At 38.6% G+C, this 6,044-nt stretch overlaps 1 non-coding gene across 1 annotated transcript; it reads right to left on the bottom strand.

Annotated features, from left to right (window-relative positions):
• Window positions 1–3,903: 3,903 nt before the first annotated feature.
• trnas-uga lies at window positions 3,904–3,985 on the bottom strand. The gene has a single exon. It is a non-coding gene; the product is annotated as a tRNA-Ser (tRNA).
• Window positions 3,986–6,044: the final 2,059 nt, after the last annotated feature.

Raw genomic sequence — 6,044 nt, 5'->3', positions numbered from 1 at the left:
AACAGCTTTAAGACTACAAAACTGCTAATCCCCCTAAGACAAAAGCATACACTGAGGCCAAAAGGCTGCTGTCATAATCTTCTTACTGAAATGCACCTTATGAGATATAGTTAACTTTTTCTTCTTACATTTTTCTGGACAAGTCTGTACGAGTCTTATGTCTTGAACCTTTGACTTTCTCAAATGATGACATAGTTTGTGATGTGGTTGATGATTCATCTGGTCAAGCTCCATTTCTCATGTTATATTGTTACTATGTGCATAACATAACTCCTCCCACACTGGAACTGTGCTCTGTCAACAGTGCTGTTCAACAGTGATGTGTCGTTCATGAACGATTCGTTCAATATTAATCAATGTTTTACATGACCCGGGAGAAATAAGTCCTCTCAGTGAGCGATTCGTTCATTTTCATGCAGTACCTTCTCTTGGCACATGGCAGGCAGCTGCATAAGCTCAGTCAGCAGGACAGGAAACAGAAATGATTAGTTCACCTGTGCGTCCGTCCTCAGGTCCTCGTTCATTTGTCACGTGACAGTCAGGCAGCTCAGGCTGTGTGGCGAGCAGCAAGCGCTACAGTTCGTTCACGGATCGTTCATACGGTTCATTCTTTCTTTCATTTGTCACGTGACAGCTACCCAGTCACTGTCGCGCTGTTAAACAACAATGGCAGGGAGGATGCAGGACACAAGTCACTTTATTATGGTGTGTATCTGCTTTCCCAGGTTTTCACATGGTTTGAATTGCTTGTGGCATTTTGTATATTATACTTTGTCAGCTGAAGCAAACCGTGTTGTCTTCAGTATTTACTGTTTGTGAACTGCCCTTTTTTACAATGTCCACAAGAGGGCTACAGCAGGACCTGCTGTAAAAATGAACGAAATGAACAAAATGACTCAAAAAAAGATTCATTCAATTTACTGTTCGAGAGTGAACGATCTAATTCAGTAAAAAGAGTCGAACTTGCCATTATTACCGTTCAACAATGCAACAACATATTATTCTGAAGATGCTATGAATACCAATTTTGATTATAGGTCACAGCAGGAGCTGAAACTAAAGGGTCGTGAAGCATAAAATGTCATTCAGTACACTCATAGCTTGTATGGGTCAAACATACACAGAGCTTTCACCCAGGAGACTGCTGTCTGTGTCTCATGTGAAGTTAACCAATGTAAAGTACTTAACTTACATCATGTCTTTTATTGCATGCCTTATGTACTGAAGATTACACAAAATACGATCTTTCACTAAACCTAAGCAAGTATTTATGAGACCAAAACCAAACCAAACTTCAACCATTTCACATTAACCACTTGTTTATTACTGTTACCGTAACAAAAAGATCTAAAGCCTAATAAGCTGACTCCATTTGAACTCATCATATGTATAGGGATGGTTGTGCTTGTATGTCACACTGCACTGTAAAGTTGAATATGATCATAATTGCCAACTTCATCTCATCTGTTGTTTTAAACCTCGACTACTACTTGTGATTTCAGACATACATTAAATCCAGATTTGCCAGTGGTTCCAGTCGTTGCAAAAGAACCGTAACAGTGCAGCATCATCTCTCCAAGTCAGAACTCCTTTAATTGCACGGCAGCTCACTCAGGTGTTTCGAGTTTCACAACCATTGAACTACAGTAAAATGGTTCAAAGGCTACTGGCTCACTGAAAATCACAAGAAGGCTTGTCTTCTTTCTTACGGATACTAAATTGCATTCTGGGAGGCATTGTCGTTATTAAGGCAGCACAGTGGTGCATTGGTTAACACTGTCACCTCACAACAAGAAGGTTTGAATCCACTGGCCAGGACGTTTCTTTGTGGAGTGTGTATGCTCTCTGTGTGTCTGTGTAGGTTTCCTGGAATATGATCTAGCCCCCTGCAATCCTGCAAAAGATAAGCACTGATAGGTTAATGATAGATAGATGGATTGTTTTTTATCAATCATAGGTTTGGGAGGAATGTGACAGTATTATAAATATTCTTATGACATGTTTTTTCATTGTTAAAGTAAATGTAAAGTGAATTTGCTAAAGGTAAATTCAGTGGGAAAGAAGACTTGAAACTGCTTAATACATGTGGGGGACAGAAAAGTGGATATCGTATATGCAACTGAGACATTTGAGAATGGCTGCTCTGACAGGGTCAGCTCTTCACCTGATTGATATGGTGTGGTGGATACTAAGGAACTGTGTGGAATCTAAAAAGATCACAAAATTCCTCTTTTCCAAATAAAAAGGTGCTGCTGCTCTTCACACATTCATTATTCTGCACATTGACATTTCAGTATTTGTGGTTGTGCTGTGGGACATAAATGTGTCCTCTCTGTATGAATGAACTGGACATAAAGAGACGTCGTTAGGAGCAGCTTTATCGTTGCCTGGGGATGCTTCCGGTATACAGTCCAAACACAGAGGGTTAAGGAGGAACCCCTTTCCTTACCTCCTCCTACCAGTTGGAACCTTCAGTGTTCCTCCTTCAATGAGCCTTGTGTCCATCTCTGCCCTCAGTCCTTTAAATCTCTGCACTTGTCACTGCTGCCTGGATAGAGCCGGCTGGAGAGGCCAAGGCTTTGGCAAAGAACCAGATCAGGGAAGGCTGGGTTAAAAAGAAATTCTGTACAACCACACGTGATGATCTGTATGAGTCTCAGCATTAGCGTAGTGTATGTGGGTGTATTGTTTATGCATGTGTATGTGTTGTGTGTATATACTTTGTGTGCTTATGTGTATATGCATAGGTTCCTCTGTATGTTAGAGCATGTGAGTGTGTAGAGCTACAGGAGGACGTTAGGACGTTTCGTGCTTGTGTATTCGGATGGCAGCCTGCTCATGCAGCTCCAGCAGCACATGACTGCCACCAGTTGTCGGGGAGTTGCTACTACAGAGAGGGACATCATTGTATGAATTCTGCAGACACATCACGCAGCGCTTTGCCTCGGCTCTGAAAGCTCCTTGGGGACTCTGTGGTGGTAGTAATCATATGACTCAGGGTTAAAATCTAATGTTCTCTTTATTTCACTCTGGGCTTACAGTTCCATAGGTTGATGCAGGATTTTTCATCGATGCAAGCTATTATTTTGTGGTGAAAATGGATTTCATCTTTACATGTTTAACCACACTGTGTGTAAATAAATTATATAGTAAGATTAAAAAAACAAACAACAACAACAACAAAACAGTATGTCTCCTGTTAAACTTCCATTCAGACCATTTTTTTAAATTTAAACCAAGAGGGTAGATTAATTTTCTAAATTATCTTCAGACAAATTAACGAAGTAGGCAAAAATAAATAAATAAATAAAAGCCACTTCAGTAACATTTTCTACCTCTTTATTTATAACCTATCCAGAGCTTCCATAAACTTGAACTTATCAAATTTAATAGAAATCACATCTATAATGTTTCATGACTGAAAGAATTATGAGTGCAGTCATAAAGCATTATGAATGCATTATAAGGCACAATGAATGTCCCCATAATCCACTATAGATGTGATTGTTATAGAAAGTGTTATTAGCGCTTCTCTTAAGACCAGTCTGCATATTATAATATATATAATATAAGTGTAGCTAAGAAAAATAAAAGAAAAACACTGAATGTAAATCGAATGCAACAAAACATTTATTTTTATTTATTATTATTATTGTTATTATCAGCTGGCAGAAATAGGCAATTGTTTACAGCTGAGTCCTGAGTCAAACCTCTGCTTTCTCACTCTGTATCAAACAATTTTCATTGTTACGATAACCTTTATTTTTCAAACGGCAACGTAACCAAATATAAGCCACTCAGGCAGACATGAACAACACGTGTACACACATGTAACGTGTACACATGTAGCCGCCTGTCTTTTATACCTAGACTTCACCTCAGGGAAACTTAATGAAGGTAGAACGTCACGAACAGGATTCGAACCTGTGCGGGGAAACCCCATTAGATTTCAAGTCCAACGACTTAACCTCTCGGCCACCGTGACTGTATTAGTCTAGAAACAAAAACAGAATGAATGAACATGAAAACATGACTAAGCTTGATGAGACACATCATCTCTATGTTGTCTAGATGAACGACAATTTCTTTGATATTATGTGAATTTTTGACACTAATTTGAAATCTGCCTTTGCATGTAACCCTGCTCACTGCCTGGGACACAGCGTCATGGTTTGAAGCCATCAGCTTGTCATGAAGCTCTGCAAACAACAACATAAGTCTAAAACATGCAGGGCAGATGGTCTCAGGGCTAGGTCTGATGAACCCTGAGTGAAGCCACCTCGTAATTCAAACATGGTATGCTGAAGCATCAATATTTCCTTTCACTGGAAGTAAGAAACCAAACCCAACCCTGAAAACAGACCTTGTAAAGAGGTGTATCAGGATACTTTTGTCTATATACTGTATATGCTTTAAAGTAATATAGAGACAGTCAAGTAGGGCAGCAGCTCTACCTCCAGTCTTGTCTACATTGTTTTGTTGCTTCTTTCAGTCCTTCTTTGCATTCTAAACCACTGATGCATGAATTCTACACAGCTGGAAACTGATTCAACAAAACAACAACATTCAACAACCATATCTTTTAAGGCATTTATATATCACTGACTGTTGTGCAATAAAAATTAAAGAATTAATTTATCAGACAGACTTTTCAAAGAAGTTTGTTTTGGCCGGATGAGATGTGCCCACTACTTGATGTACCACTGAACTGGTCAGGTTGAAGCACTAAAACTGCTTGTTTAGGATTAGCGAAAGATCTCTGGATCTCAGATGGTTCTTGCAATTTTCAGATGTATCTTGCAAGATGTTTCAAGACAACACCTGAAGCTGTACAGCCTCTGTATCGTAACCTGCATACGGACCAGTGCAAAATGGCCAGTTGTGATGGGTCCAGACCTCACTCATGATAGTAGCCCCAAAAGTATTGTTTTTGTTGTTGTTGTTGTTGTTGTTGTTTTGTTTGTTTGTTTGTTTGCTTGTGTGAGAAAGGGAAATTTAGGCAGACACAGACACTTACAACTTACAATTACTTAACTGACAACATGGAAAAATGCTGTCATCTCACCACTGTATAGTAATGATTCAGTATTTGTTGTTTTTGCGTTATTTTTTCATTTTCTTTTTCTTCTACCATTTAATAAAATACAGTTTGTGATCAGATTACTGTAATATCATTAAAGATCTTCTAACTACATTCTAACCCTTCATTCACGTTTGGCGAGGTTTTATTTTATCATTTCCTTTGTCCATTTTCCCATCAGACATTTCTCTTTGTAACCTTTTTTTCTTAAGTTACATGTCTTTACAGTAAATATTACTTTTGATCTGACCACATGAAACAATCCTACAATCATGTACATTTTGTGATTGTGTTGTTCTGTTCTGTACACATGACATTTATCACATTCCTGTCCACCTTGGGAGATGGATCCCTCCTCTGTGGCTCTTCTTGGGTTTCTTCCATTTTTATCTTGTTACGGGGTTTTTGTTGGGGAGTTTTTCTTCACTCAAATCGAGGGTCTCAGAACAGAGGGTGTCGTACACTGTACACACAGCAAAGCTCCCTGAGGCATTGTGATTTTAGGCTATAAGACTGAATCAACTACATCTGTGTCAGCCCTGTTACAACTTTCAGTTTCAATCCTGCTTCTAAGTGAGTAAATAAGTAAAATACCTAAGGTAATAACATCCCATCAGCTTCAGCTGTAATAATAAGCAAACATTAGCATGCTAACCCACTAGATGGTGAACATGGTCAAAATATTAGCTTTCCAACATGATATTAGCCTTGTCATTGTGTTTGCGTGCTAACATTGACATTAACTTCAAAGTACAACTGTGCTTCAGTTAAGCTTCACAGAGTTGCTAGCCTGACCTTGATGTCATTCAGTCTTTAGTTTCAAATGAATTTTATGTCCTTCTGCCTGAGCCTTAATAGAGACAAAGTCTGACATTTTACAACAGGTTCTTTACAGATCTTACTGTACATAATTAAAAGAAACTATTCATTGTACCGGAATTGTGTGTAGTTTTTTTTTTTCATT

The sequence above is a fragment of the Scatophagus argus genome, chromosome 9 (genome assembly GCF_020382885.2).
Source record: "Scatophagus argus isolate fScaArg1 chromosome 9, fScaArg1.pri, whole genome shotgun sequence".
Classification (NCBI taxonomy): Eukaryota; Metazoa; Chordata; class Actinopteri; family Scatophagidae; genus Scatophagus; species Scatophagus argus.
This window is presented reverse-complemented; position numbering and strand designations above follow the sequence as displayed.